Source organism: Hippopotamus amphibius, chromosome 5 (assembly GCF_030028045.1).
Source record: "Hippopotamus amphibius kiboko isolate mHipAmp2 chromosome 5, mHipAmp2.hap2, whole genome shotgun sequence".
NCBI classification, from domain to species: domain Eukaryota; kingdom Metazoa; phylum Chordata; class Mammalia; order Artiodactyla; family Hippopotamidae; genus Hippopotamus; species Hippopotamus amphibius.
Window position 1 is genome coordinate 32,615,822 of NC_080190.1, and position 23,666 is coordinate 32,639,487.

The window sequence follows — 23,666 nt, forward strand, 5'->3', positions numbered from 1 at the left end:
CCCAAAGAACCAAAGCAATCTTGAGAAAGGAGAACAAGGCTGGAGGCATCACATTTCCTTATTTCTAATTACATTACAAAGCTATAACAATTAAAACAGTGTGGTATTGGTATAAAAACACACACAGATCAACAGCTGGGAGAAAATATTTGCAAATCATGTATTTGATAAGGGGCTAATATCCAAAATACACAAAGAATTCATACAACTCAACAGCAAAAACAAACAAACAAAAAAAGAAACCCCACAATTTGATTAAAGAGTGGGCAGAAGATGGGAATACATTTTTCCAAACAAGACATTACAGATGGCCAGCAGGACATGAAAAGATGCACTACACCATTAAGCATCAGGGAAATGCAAATCAAAATCACAATAAGCTATCACCTCACATTTGTTAGAGGGGCTATCAGCAAAACCACAAGAAATAACAATTGTTGTTGAGGATGTTAAAAAAATAAGACAAAACAAAAGAACCCTTCTGCACTACTGGTGACAATGTAAATTGGTACAGCCACTGTGGAAAACAGTATGAAGGTTCTCCAAAAAATTAAAAAGAGAGTTAACATATGACCCTGCAATTCCACTGCTGGGTATATCCCAAAGAAAATAAAAGTGGTAATTCAGAAAGATGTATGTGGGGAATTCCCTGGCAGTCCAGTGGTTAGGACGCCACATTTTCACTGCTGAAGGCCCACATGTGATCCCTGGTCAGAGAACTAAGATCCCACAAGCAATGCAGTGCAGCCAAATGGGGGGGGGGGGGGGCGGGGGGGATGTATGCACCTGCATTCACTGCAGCATTACTTACAATACCCAAGATATGGAAAGAATCTGAGTTTTCACTAATGCATGAATGGATAAAAAAATTGTGTGTGTGTACATACACATACAAAATGGGATATTATTTAGCCATAAAAAAGAGCGAAATCTTGCCATTTGTGATAACATGGATGGACTTTGATGGCATTATGCTAAATGAAATAAGTCAGAGAAAGAAGACAAATGCCATATGATGTTAGATGTGAAATAAACAAACAAGGAAGCAACCAAGCAAACATACAAACCAATCTCACAGACAGATTGGTGACTGTGGTTGGGGGGGGGGGGGGGGAGCAGATGGGTGAATTCTTTACAAATATAAATTGAATAAACAAAAGACAATGTAGTTACACCATTTTATATGAAATGCAGATGTAACTATTATTAGCTAAATGAGACTAAGTTTCTCTCACCTTGTGAGTCTTTAGCTAATATTCTTAGTGAGAAAAGTTAGTTACGTATTTTGCATGAGTTTGAGGAGCTGTTGCCCATTCCTTACACATCCTGCTTTGTACTTAAAGATGAGCAGTCTATTCTCATGAGCATTTTACAAGACAAACATATTTGAGCACATTATTTAGTTTAGCTCTCTTGCCTTGTTATATACAATATGAATATTCTATTTCCTAGGGGATTTCACCTCAACCATCCCCAAACTATTGAAGAGTGAAAATCAACATAGTAATTTTCCTCAAAACTTTGTAATCAGGCTCTCCAAGACCTTCTCATTTTACAAATAAGGAAACCAAGATGCAGAGAGATTAAGTGATGTTATTTGTTTAAAATCATACAGCTGTAGTCATGGCTTTCCCCACTCCATTCCATTGCCCAAGATCCAACTATTTTTTAACCTAAGAAAACCTATTATTTCTTTTTAACCTGAGAAAAAACATGCAGTAGTTCTCTTAGTTGGCAAAAAACAAAAATTGAGTATTTTTTGCTATTCTATCCTATAAAATATACCAATAAATGTAATAATGATATATAAACGTCATCACCCAAACCATTACAGAGAAGTTGTAAATATGTAAAAGTTTTGGATAGACCAAACACAGTGCAACTTAAAATCCAGAGAGAACAATCTTTGTTCTACATTACAAAAAATATTTAAAAGAAATTAAATTGTGTTATTTTAAGAGTATATCTGAAGAGCAAATGCTATAGATCAGCTTCAACAGTTTTTTTTATCTATTATTTATTAAGCAAAGACAAAGTTCTTTGCCTCTTTCTCAATTCTCACAACCCTCCTACACAGTATTTACTATAGGAATAAACTGAAATCAGTTCTTTCTACGTCCCATAGCTGATACATGTGTGAGGATAAATTTGTACCCAGGTCTGCCTGCCTCAAAGCCACCTTTTATTATTGTTTAAATATGCTAGTGTTTCCAAAATGGGCCCCTGAACGTGGTTAACAGTTGGAGAACTAATGAGAGGAATTAAACTTCTGAATGTAGAGTACATTTAATCACCTATTCCATCCTATCAAGAGACAATCTTTAAAGGGTTAGCTGGCTGTGGTTAATTTTTTTTTAATTAAATGTATTTATTTTATTTATTTATTGGCTATGTTGGGTCTTCGTTGCTGCACATGGGCTTTCTCTAGTTGCTGCGAGCGGGGGCTACTCTCCATTGTGGTGCGCAGGCTCCTCACTATAGTGGCTTCTCTTGTGGAGCACGGGCCCTAGGTGCGTGGGCTTCAACAGTTGCGGCACATGGGCTCAGCAGTTGTGGCTCACGGGCTCTAAAGCGCAGGCTCAATAGTTGTGGCGCACAGGCTTAGTTGCTCCGTGGCACGTGGAATCTTCCCAGGGCAGGGCTTGAACCCATGTCCCCTGCATTGGCAGGCGGATTCTTTACCACTGCACCACCTAGGAAGTCCTGCGGTTAATATTTGAAATGCACTTAAATTCATGTCTAAAATTATTATTATTATTTTTTTTTTTTTAGCACACGGGCTTAGTTGCTCCGTGGCATGTGGGATCTTCCTGGAGCTGGGATCGAACCCGTGACCTCTGCATTGGCAGGCGGATTCTTAACCACTGCGCCACCTAGGAAGCCCTAAAATTATTTTTTAACATTAATTGTCTTCTCTATAAGTTCAAATATTCTTCATACAACCTGGCATTAAAAAAAGAGAGTCCATCAACAGATGAATGGATAAAGAAGATGCATATATCTACAATGGAATATTAGTCATAAAAAAGAATACAATTTTGCCATTTTGTAGCATGGATGGACTTGGAGAGCATTATGCTAAGTGAAATAAATCAGAGAAAGACAAATACCATATGATATCACTTACATGTGAAATCTAAAAAATACAACAAACTAGTGAATAAAACAAAAAAGAAGCAGTCTCACAGATAAAGAGAACAAACCAGTGGGGAGAGCAAAGGGGCAATATAGGAGTAAGGGATTTAAAAAAAAGGTTATTATGGGACTATATGAAATTGTGTGTGAAACTTTTGAAAATTATGAAGCACTAAAGAATTTAAAGAATCTTTCATTGAGGAGGCAGTGGGATGACTTGGGAGACTGGGACTGACATATATACACTATTGATACTATGTATAAAATAGATAACTAATGATAGCCTACTGGATAGCACAAGGAACTCTACTCAATGCTCTGTGGCAACCTAAATGGGAAGGAAATTCAAAAACCAGGGGATATCTGTATATGTATAGCTGATTCACTTTGCTATACAGTAGAAACTAATGCAACATTGTAAAGCAACTACACGCCAATAAAAATTTTTTTAAAAAGAATCTTTCATGCAATTAAAAAAAAAGTTAAAAAATAAAAATAATTTCTTCAAAAAAAAAAGAACTAATGCTTAACTTCAAGAAAGGTTGCACCTCAAGTTTTTTAAAATTCATAAATACACAAAAGCCACAGAAGAGACAAAACTATTTGCATTATATCAAAATAAAACTTTTATGAACTTAATTAACAATGATGCAAATAGAGCCAAAAATATTCACTTTAAAAAAAGTTTACTGAATATATTTCATCACCTATCTCTGTCTAGTTAATTTTATTCTTTCAACTATGACCACCATTTTTCTACTTCTGAAGTCATTCTTATCTCCACGGGCTTCTGAAGATGTCTGCTTCCCCTAAAATATATACATATTTATCTTTTAAATTAATTCAGCTTACTTCTCATTTGATGTATTCCAAACATATACCAACTTGCGTTACACGCACAAAAAGAAAGAAAAAGAAATGGGTATAAAGAAAAATGGAGATATGTAGAGTAGGGAAGAAAGATGAATGAAATGCTACATCATGCAAAAGCAAGTTACTCATTCCTGAAAGAATATTCTAGGCAGAATCCTAGACTACATTACTGTACCAAACATCTGAAGCTCCTGCCACCTGAGAGCAAGTATCCTTTCAGCAACAAGTTTTAAAGTGTGCTGCTTATTTCATAATCCAGTTATATACGACAGCAAAAATATCATTACTATCATTGCTTATGCTTCTGTTCTTGAGTCACAGAAACTAGACCCTAGCAGCAGCATGACCTGACAACAGAGCCTTCCTGTTTCTTAATATAGCCTTTATTCTTTACCTTCTTTTCTGCTTATAACTGGATATATACTCATATTCCTCAAATCAGTTGATTTCCTCTGGACTACCTGCTAAAGAGTATCTGACAAAATGTGGATTGGCTGACTTAGGTACAGTAATTTCTAATGGTATTTTACCTAGACATCTTCATATAGCTTTAAGAAATAATTCCTATCAAGTAGTATCATAAATACATAAATATTTATTAATCACTTAACAATAATGAACTGTCCACTTTTTTCAAAATAAAGTTTAAGTCCTCAGGAAAAGGAAAAAAAAGACAAAAATTGTCTGGGTCATCAACATCTCTGGTTTCATCTCTGGTTACATAGATGAAAAATAAGCCACAATGTCATCTATGTAATTATATGAGAATACTCTTCCTCATTAATCTATATTTCTTGCTTTCAGAAGATCAAAATCTGTGGATAATTCAACCTTGTTAATAGTCTAATAGTCTTGACCAAAACAACTCATTCAGGTTGGACTATCACTTATGTGGCCTACTTATTCTTAGAAAAATTAAGTCCCAAATACATTTACAGCTTCTGATAATTCCTACCTAAAGTTTTCTCACTTAATGTGGAAAATTCTAGTTTATTTTCTCTATCTTTACTCCATTTATGAATTTACCTTTGCCTATCACCAATAAAATAAAACAATCTTTGATTTGGATATGCTATATAAAAATTAAATGGAAGTTCTTTGCCTAAGGAGAAAGGGGCCACAGGGAATGTTATCTTTTAGATAAGATTGTATGTACGCTGGTAGCCATAAGACATGGGTCTTGAAAAGGTTATCAAGAGACTATATGGATTTGACTCTCTGTATATGTCTATTTATTTTAACATGCCAAAATCTATTTTAGTAAATACTACATAGTAAAAAGCTATGCATAGAAAATAGATATACATACAAGTAAATATTGGTTGTACAAGTCTCACATGGAACACGACCTTATCACTTTAATCATACCTGCTTTTCTTTTGAAAAAATCATACAGCAAAATTCTAGTACCTCTCAAAAAATTGTTAGAAATTAATCCATATTATTTCATTATTTTTATCTTGATGTATTCTCTTCCCAGAACAAAAATCGGATCTAGATAGGGTATCTAACATAGTATTATAAAAATATTGCTAAAGATAACTGCTAAGTTTCCAATAAGTAAACAGTAAGCAAAATTTTAACACACTGGGACGTGCTAGGTGGTGCAGTGGTTAAGAATACGCCTGCTAATGCAGGGGACACAGGTTCGATCCCTGCCCCAGGAAGATCCCACATGCCGCGGAGCAACAAAGCCCACGTGCCACAACTATTGAGCCTGTACTCTAGAGCCCATGAGCCACAACTATTGAGCCCATTTGCCACAACTACTGAAGCCCATGCACCTAGAGCCCATGCTCCGCAACAAGAGAAGCCACCACAATGAGGAGCCCGTGCACCACAATGAAGAGTAGCCCCCACTTGTTGCAACTAGAGAAAGCCCGTGTGCAGCAATGAAGACCCAACACAGCCAATAAATAAATAAATAAATAAATTTATAAAAAATAAAAAAATTAAATAAAACCAGTTACTTTAAAACAACTTTTTTTAACACACTGATTGCTGAATGTAGGGGATATATTAACTAAATCATTTTTAAAAAAGCTGTATTAATTACATTAAACACTCACAGAAAAATGACCAGCTTAAATGTTTTTTTCAATAACTATTCTCAAAGATTTATGGACTTCTTAGCCCACCCATAATTAGAGTATCATTTTATTGTGATCAGCTAAGTTAAATCAATGCCCATTTATACAAGATAAACTTTGTCAGCTTCCTTACTAGCTGAATGAAAATTCACATAACCTAACACATATGACAAGATTAGTAAGTATTTATATCATTAATCATGCAATGAAAAAGCCACATTTCAACACAGGCACACATTCACAAACATTTATGTTCCTCTCACTTTTTATTCTTAGTGAAGGCAAGGAGCTTCCCATTTTATTTTGATGGGAATTTCTCCCATTTGCCTTTGTCCTGTCTTCTTGTATCTAGTGATATAGCATTAGTCTAAAACTGGTGATGCCTGAATTACCAAAATAGCGTATCATTTAAAAAATCTGCCAAATTGCTCCTTCCCCTTCTCAGCAATTATACACTACTCCCGTTCCATTACACACCTTGAAACATTTATAGCCAAGAGCCAAACTGAAGTCACAAAAGGTTAGAACTAAAAAAGCATTTGACTAAAATCCAGGAATCCTGAATCTTGACCTCAATCTGTTTTACCCTGTTCACCCCTCTGTCCACAGCTGAGGTCTCTGGGAAGGATATGAACAGAAGGAAAGGCCCGGTACCTACACACTGTTACTATAAGGCTTTTGTTAGAAACTTCAAAGCGCCCTGTGATCAAAGCTGGTCCACGTGGAAGGCGCACCAAGCTTAAGGCCCATGATCAACTGGACATCCTTTGCTATCTCTCCTCTTTCTAATAAGCCTATGTTCAGATCTCGGCCAATGGGGAAGAAAAGCCAGTCTAGCAACATATGAAGGAAAACTAAGCCAGTGGAAGCATTCAACTCAAACCTATTTAGCTCTGACAAAACTAAAAATTTGAGAAGAAAAAGGATACACAAACTGGACCATAACATTAAAGAGAAAAGGACAAGACATTCTAGGCCAGGTATTGAAAGAATTATCATTTATAAGATTATAAGTAGAATTCTTTAATGTAACATAGACTGAGTAAGCCATCAGCAGTGGGAAAACAAGGAAAGAGAGGGCAACCTGGTAGAACCAAATAAGAAAGCCTAAAAGAAGGCGTACACTTTAATGTTTTATAACACAGACGTTTGAATTCCCAACCCAGGTCTACCACTCTTTAGTTGAGTGAACATAAATGAAATCCTTAATCTTTCCAAATTTCACTTTTTCCACCTGTAAAATAGATGTTAACATCAAAGGACTCTTGTCTGGCATATAATAAATATTTAACATACGGTAGCTCTTAAAGAACATTAAGACAAAACAAAAACCTGTCTTCTCCATATTTAGCAAACACCTTACTTCTTTAAATTTATGAACCACCTGATGGAGATGGGAGGTGGGGAGAGGAGATGATATTATATAAGAAGGTTGCAAAAAGATTCAATACTAAATATGATGTCTTGGATCTGCTTCAAAATAATCTAGTGAGAATGAACAACAGCCATCAGTTGATGTAGCTGGGTGTTCACTATACTATTCTACTTTTGTGTATGTTTGATGCTTTCCAAAATGAAAGTTCTTTTTTTAAAAAACTCCTTTTCCCTTTAAAATGGTTGGACAAGAAAACAAGTTCTAGCATCCCCTCTACTTTTGATAAATCATGTACCTAAAAGATGGAAAGACAGGTAAAAGAGAACAGGAGAATATCCTGTGGGTAGGTGTAGAGGAAAATACCTACAAATGACTTAGAAAATATGCCTACATTGACTGAGAGGAAGGGGAGCATTCAGGTAAAAGCTCATAATACCCATGCATTGGGGACGATAAAAAATTTGTGAAAAACAAGAAAGCATCAAACTGAACATAAGCATGTCTCAATTTAACAAATTCAACAATTCCTTCCTCTACACATATGGTACACTTATTTTTGAAATCTGTATAAACCAATAATAATTCTAAATGTACTAGTGGAGCATGTTTCTTATAATAAATCAGAGATGAATTCTGTTGTAACATGAAATACATTTTTTGTAGTTAACTTGCATTTTCAGATGTGGGATTTTCTTTTATCAAGCAAGATTCAACCTCTAGATCCTTTTAAAATTAGTTTTTCTTCCCCTTTATACTGGGAGTTTAGGAGAGGGAGAACATACCTTTATCCTCTGGAAATCTCTAAAAAGCCAACTAATAAGAGAAAAATATACAATAATCATTTATTAATAATGATAATAAAATGATTCAGATCTTATGAAAAATAAGTTAACCATGAGATCAAATAACGGAGACTATCTAATATTAACAAGAATGAAAATGCTCATCATAAAACAGTTTTTCCAATAATTCTCATGGGAAATAATACTGGTGTTCACACCTTCTAACCCAAAAAGTTAGTCTTGATGTGTGTCATCATTAATAGAGGTAGAAAACTACTATGTAATTTCATACAGCAATTGAAACAAATTAAATAAAAAGGTCTGCTTCTGGAAAAGTACAGTTCTGTGTTTCACTTTTACCTGAGAAGTTACGTAACTATTTCAAACACTGAAATATCATAAAATTATTTCTGTGGATAAGAGGGAAGCATTTATGCTAAGGGAAATCCCCTTATTACTTTAACAAGCGTTATTACTCAATGTTTCCCAACTGACCAAAGTTTTTTAATACTCATCTTTAGTTTTCTACATTTTTTTTTTTTTAAGCTCTTTACTGGAGTGTAATTGCTTTACACTGTTGTGCCTGTTTCTGCTGTGCAACAAAGTGAACCAGCTGTATTTATACATATATCCCCATATCCCCTTTACATTTCTAAATAAAGACAATAAAATAATGTGAAAGTTTTCTGAAAAAATATAAAATGTACTATGCAGATATAAGATGGTAATACCATGAACACTAGATGCAGAACAGATACAGACAAAATGTCTGTATAGAGAAAAGATATCCTCCTCCCAGACCCTGGTTATGTACCACTCAAAACTCAGGCATAGAATAGATTCAAATAACATGGTTTACCACATTACATGAACTTGAAATATGAACCCTCACTAAAAAAAGGCAAAAGCTTAGAAGATTTGGATAGCAAAGTATACCTGTGTTATTACAAAACTCCATCAAACAACTTCAATAATTCATAGAAAAGGATGTTTAAGGAAGCCTTTCCTGAGTAACTCTGGTTCATTCTGATCACTGCATTACTATATCCATTATTCCTGTCACAACGTATGCTGTGGATTATCTTCTGATCTAATTACCCTCAAACTGAAAGTAGGATAAGAAAAAAGTTTGCAACTTATATAACGATATGGGTCTACTATCCAGAATATACCCTTACAACTCAACAATAAAAAGACAAATAACTCAACTTAAAAATGGGCTAGGGATCTGAACAGACATTTCTCCACAGAAATATACAAATGGCCAACAAACACATGAAAAGATGCTCAACATCAATGGTCCTTAGGGAAATGCAAATCAAAACCACGAGATACCACATCATACCTACCCACTAGGAGGGCTATGACCAAAAAGACAGACAATAACAAGTGTTGGCAAGGGTGTGGAAACACTGAAATTCTCCTACACTGCTGGTGGGAATGTAAAATACTGTAGCCACTTTAGAAAATAGTTTGGCAGTTCCTCAAAATTAAGTTACTATATGACCCAGTAATTTCACTCTGAAGTACATACCCAAAAGTGAAAACAAATGTCCACACAAATAATGCTGCTAATGTTCACAGCAGCTTATTCATAATAGGCAAAAAGTGGAAACTTCAACTCAAATGTCTGACAACTGATGAATGGATATACAAAATATAGTATGTCCATACAATGCAACATTATTTACCCATAAAAAGCAATAAAGTGCTGATATATGCTACTACATGGATGAATTCTGAAAACATGCTAAGAAGCCAGACACAAAAGGTCATATATTATAATATTACATTTATATGAATTTTCCAGAATAGGCAAATGCACAGAAACAGAAGGTAGATTAGGGGTTGCCAAGGACTGAGTCATAGGTGAAAGGGGAAATGACTTCTAATGGGTATAGGGTTTCTTTTTTCAGTATGAAAGTGTTCAAGAATTAGATAGTGATGTTTGCACAACCTTGTGAATAAACTAAAAACCACTAAATTGTATATTAAAAGGGTGAATTTTATGGTATGTAAATTATATCTCAATTAAAAAAAGAAAAAAATCAGGGTATGGACCTCTGGACTTGGGATACTTCCTGCATACAAGAGACAGTCAATAAAAGATAATTTGAAGGGCAGTGATGGTAAGTCTTTAACTTGAAACTAAGAAAAATAACAGCTTTGTTTATTCACATCTACCCAATATCCAGATTCCATTCAGCAGATGGGCGGACATAAAAGAAATACGAATCAAGAGAGAAGTTCAGAGGCACATCAAAACAAATCAAGCCCCTTTGCTGAGCTTTCAGAGACAGTCTGCAAAGCAGGAAAAAAAACCCAATGTCATTTGATACATACCTTTATTTGTTGTAGAAAACATTCTTTTACTGTTTCCAAATACCAAATCCAACCTCTAAAGGATGAAAATTGCCAAAATTAAGCGTACTTAAAGAATGAATATGCCACTGATTTTAGGCAACTTTAAAAACAAAAAAAAAGTTTTCTGCCATGGAATAAATACAGCCTCCAAATAAGCTTACTTAGAAGAGACGCTGCTGTGGATGACAATACTGTCTGTCAAGGTGACTTAAACAACCAACATCATTATTCTAGAGTTTTACAATGGAATCCTTAAATAAAGGAAACATACCTTCCCTGAGCTAAGGAGAGATGTGTGTTGCAAACCTCAAGCTGCCTAACAAAAAAGACTCCACTTTTTAACCTGCATTAGAAAATCCAACAATCTCTTTCTGCAAACCTATCACCTACACATCCCTTACACGAATCACGGACTGCAGTTTAAACAGACAACTGGTTCTTGTCCTTTTGTACTTCTGCTTATTTGTTTCACATGATAGGAATGCCTTCTCCATTTTCATCAAAATGAAGCAAAAATCTACCACCTTCTTCATGAAGCCTTCCTTCATCATCTCAAGCGATTTCTTTCACTTCTAAACACCCCCAGCACTTGCTTCACCATCATATGGTACATTCTGCCTTGTACTGAATACACTATATTTTTTCTAAGAACTAAAAGTTCTTGAAGTTTAAGGCAGCTTCCCCAATATCTCTGCTTGCCCACAGTGCCTGATACAAGACAGATGCTCAATAAATATTTAAATAAAGTAAGTATGTACTTACCTAACTGCCTTTCAGTCCTAAAAAACAGCACTAGTACAAGTAGCTAAGCGATTAGGCAAGTACTCAGAAATGGCAAGTCCCTACAGAAATTGAATACCTAATTCTCACTCTGGAAGAAATTCCATGCCATCCTGTGTAACCCCATAAGGCTAAAAAAATGGCATTATTCAGATGCTTCCTAGAACTGCTCCAAGCTATAAGCATATTTGAGGGAATGAGGACAATTTGAAATAACTGTTAAGCCAGAGACTCATCCTGCTATATCCTTTTTCGGCCAAGCTTAGAGCTAAGCTAAAGTCATCACAACTTTCCCTACATTAGGAAGAGCTTTCCGAGAATATAGCAAGGATGAGGAGCAGCCAAGCAATAGGTTACATCATATTAGGCAGCAGAGTGAACCTCCATCTTCCCAGAATGGAAGATCATCTTGAGTCCCAGAGGACTCAATAATCACCTGGTTACCAAATATCCATCTTGATCATAATCACTGTCTGAACCTCCAATTCAAATAAAACCTAATAATGGAAACACCAACACCTTTACTTCCACCTCCACAGTCCTGATCCTCACCCCGCTCCAAAAAAAAAAAGTAGAAGGGAGTATTAGATTTTGGAAATGAGCGAGAATTCACTTTTAATCCAAAGGCTGCTATAAATATCACTTAGGAACCAAATGACCATAAAGTATTAAGATAATCAGTCAAGAGAATCAAATAGAAGGTTAACTGTTCAGAACCAAAATCCCATTAAAATAAAAGGGGAATTATTACATTTGCTAGTGACAGAGTTGCCTTTTGAATTGTATATAAATAAGAATCATTGCCACCTCTTATATATAGAAAGTTAACACTACTATTGACTTGGAACTCTCTTCCTAAAGAGCAAAATTACATACAATAAAAGAGAAAATATGAGACCCAATTGATTTTAGTTGGGAGACTATCAACTATATATTACTGCTCAGATTAAAATGCTGATCTGCACTCTGGACTCTAAATAACCTACTGAACTTTTTACTACATTGAAAGGGGAGATCTGGAGTTAAAAGAATGCTTTTAAAGAAAACTGATTACCAGATTAAAATCCTCCCTCAAGAAGCGAACCCACAATTTGATATTCAACTCGGATATATACAGAAGGTTTTTAATAGTAAACAAACAAAAACGAAAACGCCAAAAACAAAAAAACAAAAACACCTTGTCAAGCAGCAGTAACTAACCACTAACACTAAGCAATGACTGATAAAAAGGGGGCCTAAGGCAAAAGGCAAGGATTCAAAGCAAACAGAATCAGAGTAAGATAAACAGTCATCTAAACTAAAGCAATAGTAATTTAAGAAATCTACAGGGTTACAGTTGTCAATTTCAAAATCTTTTAAAAACTAAAAAGCCCTACTGAAAAAAAATCATTAAGAAAGTAAAACAAATACAAGAATTGAAAATTCTTCAAAACAATTTCAGGATTTTGCCTTAACGCACAATTCTGAAAACTCATTAATTTCATGATTCTCAAAACCTCTACACGCCTTACAAGGTCTCTCATATGATGGTTACAAGTAATATATAACTCAAAAAGTGCTAAAGCTGATGTAACATTTTAGGAAACGTATGATAGGTTTCAAAGAATAAAACAAGCAGAGACAGACCAGAGTAAATGATAACATAACCAAAAGGCTGATTCCTGGAGGGCAGAGCTGGGCTTGGATTGGCAGGAGGGAAATTTTAAAATATATCCACAAGACAAATTACACAAATTACACCAAAAAAAGGACTAATACCTTTATTATTTACACAAATATATGTTTTAAAATGTACTTTTAACCTGCGGACAACCAAAGTGATATCAGATACCTTAAAGCATTGTTGCCTATATTAATTTTGATATTACAGACTAAATCCTTAACAAAATTCATACACATTTTCATAACGGAACACCGCAGAAATGGAAAGGTTCACATTCTCTAACTGAAGGTTACCTTATTTTTCACTTGTTTAAAGTTTTAGTTTTGTTTTTTAATCTATTATAGAAAACATCCCTTATGGGACATTGTAAAGGGCATACCCTCCTGTCAAGCCAGAAAGCTCAAACACAAAGACACTGAGCTAACCAAGTGCTGTAATTCTTCCAAACTGAGCTTCTCCACACCCCCTCTACCCTTCCCCCCAACAGATATGTCTATTAAATCAGTGTCTGTTCTCCCCTTCGCACAACAAAGAGAACTTCTCACCGCATGAAATTGCCGCTGAATGGACACCAGAAAGCAGGATTTGCATAATTCCTTCCAACGAAACCCTGTCGGGAAGGAGGGGATGAGGGGCCCAAGCGAACGGATACAATCTCCTAGATTCTGCTGGGAAGACTAAGATTATTCCCCACGGTGGGGTGGGGGGTGGAATTCTGGGCCTCCCCGAGGACTGGGCGTGGGGGGCGCAGGACGACGAGAGAGCATTTCCCCACACATCAACAGCACCGAAGCAAAGACGGGGAAATAACAATGCTGGAGGACAGGAGAGTCAGACACAGGACGGACTGGGGCTAGGGGGCGGCGGGCGGAGCGGAGACACCACACGGGCCACTTACTTTTTGGAGGGGGGTTAAATATATGAGTTAAGCCCTTATGGTCCCGCCGGCCGCCGCACAGAGGGAAACGGGACCTTGGGAGAGAAAAACAGACAAAACACACAGTGTGAGAGGCGCAGCTCGGCCGCCCGGCTCCTCCCGGGGCGACCCCGTCCATACTCCCTCCTGCCCGCGGGGAAAAAGCCACCCGAGGCGGCCCGGAGTCCGGGCGGCGGACGACGCTCCCCGCAAGGCGGCGGCTCCGGAAAATCCCCCAGGAGGGGACAAGCGCGACCCCTGCTCCGGCTTCCCGGTCGGACCCGGTCCCACCCCCTTCCCCCCGCCGCGCACACACCGAACACAAATACACACACACCGACCCGAGCGTCGAGGATTAACTCCCCGGCCGCTGCCGCCGCCGCCGCCCGCAGAGGAAGTGCAGCCGCTGCCCCCCGCGGCCATGACACCCCACTTGGCTCGGTCAGGCGGACCCGGGGCCTGTGACAGCTCCGGCTCCCTCCGCCCCCAACTCCACCTCACGCCTCGCACACGCCCGAGCGCCGGGCGCCCGCCCGCCCGCCCGCCGGCCGTGCACGCGGGGACTGGGGCGCGCGCCGCCGCCACCGCGCGTGGGGGAGGGGCGGCGTGGGATGCGGAAGGCGCCGGCCGGAGCGGCGCCGGCCGGAGCGGAGCCGGGAGCCGAGCCGCGGCCCAGCACGCCCCCAGCCCCGCGTAGGGGCTCTGCAGGACCGGCGGCCCGCTCCAGCGGCAGCAGCGCGGGGCGAGCCTCCACAACAAGCCAGCAGCGGCGCCGGGCCGCCGAGCAGGGAGGGAGAGAAGAAGGGAGCGAGGAGAGGAGGGGCACGCGCTCCCGCCCGAGAGCCCGCCCCGGGGAGGGCGCGCGGAGGGGAGCTGCCGGCGCGCGCCCGCGCGCGCTCAGGCCCGAGCAGGGAGAGCCCGCCCGGAGGTCGCGCGCGCCCGCACTCCGGGGGGTGGGGGAGGGGGACGCCCAAGCCAAAGAGGGCGGGCGGGCCGGAGCGGCAATTGCCCTGTCCCGGCTCCCTCCCTCGCCCCGGGCCGCCGGCGGCGGGGCGGCCCGAGAGCCGGAAGCAGCCGGGGGAGCGTCTCACCTACACAGTGAATGAGCTTGTGGCGCCACGAGTCCAGTTCTTGCCGAAAGCCGCGTCTCTCAACGGAGCATTGCTGCCGCCTACACACCCTCGCCATCTTCTGCCGCCCGCCCGGCCCTGCCTCCGCCGCGGCCCCGCGCACGCCCAGCCGCGTCGCCCGGGGCCGCGCACGCACCCGCGGCCTGGGCGTCGCGTCTCCCGCCGGGGGCGGCGCGGGGGCAGGGCCGGCTTCACCTCGCGGTGGCCCCGGCGTGGCCCCAGGGCCGCTTGGGCGCGCGCCCGCCCCGCACACCGTGCCGCGCGACCCGCAGGCGGGCGATCTCCGCGGTCCTTGGCCGCCGCCGCCGCCGCCTCTGGCCGCCCAGGAAGGCGCCTTCCCACGGCCGGAGCTGGGCCCCTCCGGCCCCGCGCCGCCGCCGCGCTATCCCCCAAGGCCACGGCTGTCTTCGTTTCCCTTCCCGAGGCTTTTTGTTTCTTAAACCAGCCCCATTTATCACTTCCAACCTGCCTATCGCCTGACACCAACTGTTGCAAGTCCTGTGGTAACTGCTTCTCTGAACTTCTAGGTCGAAACTGTTCGTCCCAGGAGCCTGTTTAAGAAGCAGAAATAAGAATAAATGCCTGGATGCCCGTGGAGGCACTGAGCCCTAAAGTTTTCAGAGGTGAGAAGGATACATTTCATTAAGTCATTGAAAGGCAGCCGGTATTCGTAGAGCCAGTAAAAAATTGAAATCAAACGTTTTAAAATAAAATTTAAAAATTAGGAGATTTCTGTTAGGCAAAATTCTAACATTGGAATATTCAGAACCCCTCCTGTGTTGTGTGGAAAGGGGTTTCAAAAATTTGTGCTGAAGTGAGAATGATATTTCTACAGAAGGCTTATAGAACAATGATTAAAGCAGTGTTGGAAAATAGCTCAGTATTTCAGGAAAGGACTCGAAGAGAAATATTTTCGATGGCCAAGGGGATTTTCAGGTGGAAACCTGGATTAAATCACCTGTTCCATTTAAACGTGATGCTGATCTTAATTACTTGACTGTTATTTGGGAGAAAAAGAGAAAAGAGAAAAAGAATGAAACGGAAAGGGAAAGGAGAAAGGGCGGGGGGAGCGGGAGCGGAATGCAAAACTAAAAGGAAAAACAGTATAGATCCCTCTTTACCAATAGGCCCAGTACCCTAGGATTCTGATCTCTTCCCTCCCTCTGGGGTTTAAGATTAAGGATGGCGCATTCCTGCTTTTAGATATTTAAATTTAAATGTGAAGACTTAATTTTAATTACTGTAGTAGGTAAGACAAAGTCGTTAAATACTTGACATCAAGGATCCCATTGGTGTATTGATTTTTGTCTTTTCAAAGGCTATGGTCCTGGTTCTCTGAATCAGGCGCTTGTGGAGTGGCGTGTCCATTCATAAAGAGATGGACTGGGTGGGCCTATTGGGTAGGAGAGGTTTGAGATGTATGAATAGAAAGGCACGTTCAGCCGCTCAAATCTTAAAACCAGTGATTTTCCCACACTTCTTAGAAGTCCACAATATTTCATTGGCTTTAAAGTACGTCAGATGAACATGAACAAACTATTAAGTCAGGAAGTATTGCATCTCTGTGTACTTGAAACTATCCTGAGTGATGAGGGACAAGACAAATACAAGATAAAAGATTGCTGCGGACTGCCGTCCTGCACGTGTGATGGCAAGACACCTTGTATCACCAACTTGAAACTTCCTGTCTTCACCGCTAGGTGGTGTGTTTGAGTCTTTTGTAGATTTTAACCAAGTTTCAATGGTTTTGGAAGTGTTTCATAAAGTTTCAAATAAATGAACAACATGAGACTCTAAAATGAGTTAATAATTAATATATTTTCCAGAAATCATCAAGTCAAGGGTATTACTTCCTCAACACAATCTCTTTAAGAGTCTCAGCATATAGATTAAGAGGATCCTAGGACTTCAGAGATCAACTCTAAAATGAGGTATAGATTCTCTAATTTGAGGTATAGAATTGGAAGCCCAAATAAGTAATAGTCACTCCTCATCTCCTCCACCCCCACTCTCCTCAAATCCTGGCAACAACTAATATACTTTCTGTTTCTATGAATTTTCTTATTGTAGACATTTCACATAAATGGAATCACACAACTTGTGGTCTTTTGTGACTGGTTGCTTTCACTGAACACAGTATTTTCAAGGTTCATCCATGTTGTAGCATGTATCAATACCTACTTCCTTTTTATTGCCAAATAATATTTCATTGTATGAATACACAATGCTTTGTCTGTCCATTCCAGTTGATGGATGTTTTGATTGTTTTCACTTTTGGGGTATTATAGATAACGCTGCTATGAATATTTGTGCACAAACGTTTGTGTGTACATATGTTTTTATGTTTATTTTAAATATGAGTATGTATGGCAATTCCCTAGCAGTCCAGTGGTTAGGACTCAGCACTTTCACTGCTGGGACACAGGTTGGATCCCTGGTAGGAGAACTAGGATCCCACAAACCATCCAGCACGGCCAAATAAATAAGAATATGTATTTTGAAATAATTTCAAATTACAAAGAAATTGCAAGAACTCCCATATCCTCCTCACTTAGATTCCCTAACTGTTAATATCTTATCACATCTGCTTTCACTCTGTTTGCATCTGTATATATGGTCTCATTGTTTTGGTTGAGTCTTTTTATGAATAATCTTATAAAAATCTATAGACTTGATACCCTATCAGCCCTAAACATCCAGTGTGTGTTTCCACAAAACATAGGTGAACTCCTTCAAAACCATTACATAACCTTCCAAGTCAGGAAATCAACATTGATAACAACACAAACTCCATTAAAATTTCACTCTCTGTCCCAACAATGTCTTTTTTCATTTTCTGGCCCAAAACATCATCTGGGAACTTAAGTTGAATTTAATTGTCATGTATTTTCAGTCTCCTTGAATCTGGACGATTTCTCTGTCTTTCCTTGTTTTTTATGGCCTTGACAGTTTTAAAAAGAATAGGCCTTTCATTCCACAGGATGATCCTCAACTGGGTCCACCTACTGTTCCTCATGACTAGACTCAGGCCATACATTTTTACAAAAAAAACACAGAAATGAGGCTGGGCTCTTCTTCGCATCTCCTTGAGGGCTCATGATGTCAACTCTTTTTTTTTTTGATGTCAACTCTTAACACCACTATGATGAGAACTTTGCTCATCTGGCCAATTGGTCTTTTCCACCATAAAATCACATTATTTCCTTTGTACATGATAAATATTCTGTAGGGCGATATTCTGAGATTATGCCAATATTCTGTTCCTCACCTCACTCACCAGCCTTAACATCCATTAATTGTTGCCTGAATCATTCACCACAATGATGATGATCAAATAGAGATTTTCTTACGCCATCATTTCTTCTGTATTTACTAGTTAACATTCTAATGTAAGGAAGAATTTTCCCTTCTATCTATCTATCTATCTATTCATTCATTCATTCATTTACTTATTTACTTCAATATGGAGTCCTGGCCTCCTATCTCATTCAATAGGTTGTAATGTTTTGCTATATTTATTTATTTTCATGCTCAAATTGTCCCTGGTTTGGCCATTGAGAGTCCCTTCAAGCTTACTTTTTGTCCTGTTAGCATATCCCCATCATTCTATAAACCTTGCCTTACTTTCTGGTACAACTAGTTGTTCTAGGCTCATTTTGTGTTTTCCCTGCCTCAGCTCTGGAATCAGAAATCAAGACCTGGGCTCTCAGTGTGTTTACTGCTATGGGGGTATTGTGGCACCTAGGTTCTTTCACCTGTCAGAGCTAGGAAATATATGTATGTATATGCGTATATTTATGTCTTTCTAAATTCATCACTAAATATATTTAAAAACCATGAGTTTTTACTCATGCAGTCGATTCCAATCCAGCACTTCCACCCAAATGTCATCTACTTGGTACACCACTATCCAGTGGATGTCAATTCTCCCCACATCGAATGGCATACATTCTGTGCTATTCCAACTAAAATTTCAAAAGGAATGCAAAAAGACCTTCCAAAATTTATAAAGAAAAATAAATATCTATGAATAATTATGATGTTAATTTTTAAAAAGAAGAAGAAATAAGAGTATGTTAGACATAGAGATGTATAGCCTAGATCCTTCTGTGAGGAAGAACTTGCTGCGCACCTGCAGGGAGGGCAGTCACTACACAGCCTCCAGCTCTCAGCTGCTTCAGGGTCAGCCTCAGCTGCTGGAAACTCTCCAGCCCAAAGTTACATCCTTCCAGAGCTGCCAGGATATGGCAGCTGAGGGCAAGTGGGCTATAAAAGTCTGGCCGTTTCACCCTGATGCAGGACACTCTGATGATTAATAGTATTTGTTCCAAAGTGCTTCACTGGGTTGCTTTGTCAACCTGCATTTTAGTTCAATTACTTTCTCTGCCCAGTTCTGCTTCCTTCCCTTCCCTGTCACAGGTGCTAATCTTTAATAAACATTTTGCATCCTAAAGTCCATCTCAGCTCTGCTTCCAGACATACTGACATGTGACAGGGAGAAAGTCATTCTGCTAGAGTGGTTCTAGCATTACTGTGGTTCTAGCATAGGAAGAGGGAGATCATGGAGAATAATATCTTTGTAGCTTTGCTGTGGGAATAAATTTGTAAATCAGACCCCCCCAAAAGGATTATATATTTTAATATATAATAAATATATAGTATTTTTACATCAAAATTAACAGTCTATAAAGGACACCATACATACAGACTTATGTCAAGAATTTAACAGATACTTGACAGACTGGAAGAAGACATTTGCGACGTCTAAAACCAACAAGGAGGAATTAATATCTAAAATACACAGGGAAATATTTCAAATCAAGAAAGGTATAGGTAACCCAATGGAAAAAATGGAAAAGAGCATAATTGGGAAATCCAAAGGTAAGAACACCATATGGACCATAGGTATATGAAGAAACACTAAGTTTCACTAGTAATCACTGAAACATAAAACCATGAGATGAATCTGAAATTTGTCAATGTTATTGAGAAGTAGGAGCCCTATGTGAGAGGGTGAATGGAATGGGTGCAACTACCCTGAGAACACACGGGGCACACAAATCTCTGTAGATCCCATGATGCAGGATCTTAGAGCCTGAGACAAGAATTTAAATTTGAGTAGTCTGTTTCAGAGATTATTCCAAGAAACATCTGTATGGAGTGGGGAGGTGAGACAGAAGAGTAAGGAAGCCAGTTAAGGATGCATTCTTAAATTGCTACTGTGGGCACCTGGAATAAATCTCTCTGAAGAAGTCTAGACACAGTGCCTCAGATGAACCTACCTGAAGGATGAGGGAGCTGGAGGATACATAAGCCCCTTAGTTCAGGGGAAGGATTAATTTCCTAGACTTCTGCTTACACTGTTTACAGGCAGAACAGGCTCCAGGAGCCAGAGAAAGCCCTCAGATACAAAAATGCAGGTGCTGGTATATACAAGTCTTGGACAGCTGGATACCAAAAGGTAAAGTCCAAGAGCATATGAGTGGGGCATTAAAACAGTATTTGCTGCACCAGGTAATATTCTGGCTATCAGAATATGGGCATGAGTGATGTATGCCACTAATGTTGAGTGGAAATGTAAGTTTATGAGGTATTTTTCCAAATGACAATAGAATTAATTGACTAAGATATAAGCAGTTTCAAGAGGATATAGGGATAAACATTAAATATCTTTAGCATTATGTTTTATTTCTTTTAAGGAGTGGGTAAGCCTTTTTTCCATGAGCCCTCAGAATCATATACTATGCTAATCTATAGTTACCTAAACATATAGTACTATGTTCATCTGCTTTTCAGGAAAAAGCAAACAGTTCACTATTGTCTTTGTTAGGTGATTGTAAGAAAAAAGAATCATCAGAAAGAAGTTATTTATAACTAGGTAGCAAACAAAGGTTGTTTCCATGTTACAATTTTTAAAGATTGAAAAGATATAAAATGCAACTGAGCTAGGCAAAATAAAAGTATATAAAACCAAAGGAAGTCCTCAAAGAAAAGTTTAATTTAAATAAGAAAAAGAAAGCTTGGTAAAATCACAAAAGTACTTAAATATCCTTGCTGAATTTTAGCAAAATGTGCATTTCAAAGTTTATATCTGATAATTTTCCCATCTAACAAAAACTACTCATTACTGAGTAACCATGCTAATTTTTTTTCATTTAATCTTTTAAAAGATTGGTTATTCAGAGCCTGCTATGTGCCAGCTACCCAAACATATGGGTGACTTGTTCTGGTCAGTGAACTAACTGTGAGCAGAAGTGATGCATATGACTCCTAGGCCAGGTCATTTTCATGGGTCTGAAGATGCAGGTGCAGTGTCATTAGAGGTTTAGATAAGCTTCAAGGATGGAAGCAGAACAGATAGAACTGGGCATAGAATTCACATCTGCTCATTCCTTTTACAATGGTCTTTTGATGCTGACCTATAAGAGTATATGATATGACATGATATATGATATATATGATATGATATAATACTAGGTTATCAAAAAGAGTAGTTTCGGGACTTCCCTGGAGGTCCAGTGGTTAAGACTCCATGCTTTCACTCCATGGGTTTGATCCCTGGTTGGGGAAATGGGATCCTGCATTTTGGCTGCACAATGCAGTCAAAAAAAAAAAAGAGTAGTTTCATAATTGTGGATGAATCTTAGTTATGTTCCTTGCAGACAATACAGTAATTATTACTGCCAAAAGACAATACGGACATCTTAAGTACCTATCAGTTTAGGAAAAAAATCAGAGTAACTTATATGAATTTGTAGAATAATGAAAGGAGCTACATTATCACTAATAATGATAGAAGGACTAATAGTTCTCACTATTTATTGAGTGAGGACTCCAAGCTAAGTCCTGAGCTAAGCACTTTACCTGCCTTATTTCATTTAACACTTAAAATAATTCTACAAGTTAGGTACTATTTTTTTTATCTCATTTTAGAAACAGGGAAATTAAAGCACACAGAGTTTAAATACCTTACTCAAATCCATACAACAGGTATATTAAGGAATTTGAACTCAAGAGATTCTAATAATATGGTTTTTATCTTTTTCATTGTAGTGCATCACAGATCAAGGTAAATGCTAGCTTTGCTTTGTATGTATCAAAAGATAGCTGTGAAACTTCCTTTTTACTTAGTCCTTATAAATTAAACATTGTGCTATTGACATTTAACAAATACTTATCCACTAAGTCTTTGAAGTTTTACATCATTTTATTAGAATTTCTGTATCTTCAGAGCATGAAAGCTCTTGGTTGACTAATAGCAGTTAGTTTTGAGAGACAATAAAAACATTAGAATATATCTAATAATTCTTTTTCAAAAATAAATTCCTGTTACTATTCTTTTATTTGGGATTTCTCCCTGAAATGCCTTTTCAAAAGTTCGAGCACTGTCATTTATCACTAAAACTGTGGTATGCTGAATGACTTATACAGCTACATACACTATGACTCATTATTTTGTATGAAGCACAGGTCTATAATTTCTTCTCAAGCATTGTCTTATTGATCCAATAACAGTTCTTCCCAAATCAACTGAAATGTAGAAGTAACAAATTCCAAGGCACACACTATGGAAGACTTGAAGTACTGTAGATACAGTACAACATAAAACAAAGAACTGGTACAACATAAAACAAAGAACAGTTCGTCTGTTCATGGCATGGATGACATTTCATATTCAGAAGGAAGAGACTAAGTACAGTAAAGTGATGAATGACATCTCGATCTTTCCCTCGCATTTATTTTTTGAGAAAAGAAAACAATTTCCACAAGTTGCTTGCAGTTGATGTCACCTTAGCATAAAAAATTTCCCCTTACAACTCTTCTTGAAAATTACGCTGTACATCTCTCTGAAAGCTTTTATTCTCTCAGTCAGATTCTTCTTGACAGATGCTCTCCTAGAAGCAGCGTTAATGATGCCAGTACACTCTAGGTGTTCCAAGCAGATAAAGATGTTGCTGCACAAATGCTGTTTCATATTGTCTGACACTATTAATTCTGGAAAACTCTACTGGTCAGTTCTTTGATCTATAACTCTTCCAGAAATTTGCGAATCAGAGTCCTCATTATACCTTTGAAATTTGTTGGATATCTGATTTGCTTTATGACCTTCAATAAATCACTGAATCCTCTGGTTGTTTTCTACATTTATAAAAGAAGGTTGGTTTAGGTATTCCAAAGTTTTTTTAGAACTTAAGTTATTAGGATTCATATGTCAAATACCTGAAATTTTCAAACAAGTGATTTTGTATTGGTAGATTTTAACAAAATACCACAGTGTGTAAAATAAGAATTGCAAAATTGCAATAATACATATTATGGTATATTAAGTAAAATAAGTAAACTCAGCTTTGTATGAACCCATTCATTTAAATTTGATATAATATTACAGTAATTAATATTTGGTTTTATATTAATATAATTAATATTTGATAATATAACATTCAAAGTTTAAGGCATTAGAAGTTTTCTAGGAAGAAGATCATATATGTAGGAAATATATGCCTACCTCTTGGCTAAAGCCATCTAAATTGGTAACACCAATCGGGAAATGCAAAACA

The 23,666-nt window shown here is 38.5% G+C and overlaps 1 protein-coding gene across 7 annotated transcripts in view; it reads right to left on the minus strand.

The window, feature by feature from the left end:
- LCOR (ligand dependent nuclear receptor corepressor) overlaps window positions 1-15,198 on the minus strand; it is a 130,752-nt gene extending 115,554 nt beyond the window's left edge. For 2 of the 7 annotated variants that reach the window (XM_057734417.1, XM_057734415.1), the window contains exons 1-2: window positions 15,070-15,185; window positions 13,961-14,034 (exon numbers count right to left, since the gene is read on the minus strand). The gene's annotated coding sequence lies outside the window, so the exon portion shown is untranslated. Of the gene's footprint in view, window positions 1-13,960; window positions 14,035-14,319; window positions 14,472-15,069 lie in introns of those variants that run through there. The other 5 variants (XM_057734418.1, XM_057734419.1, XM_057734421.1 and 2 more) reach the window with 5 other exon arrangements.
- Window positions 15,199-23,666: the final 8,468 nt, after the last annotated feature.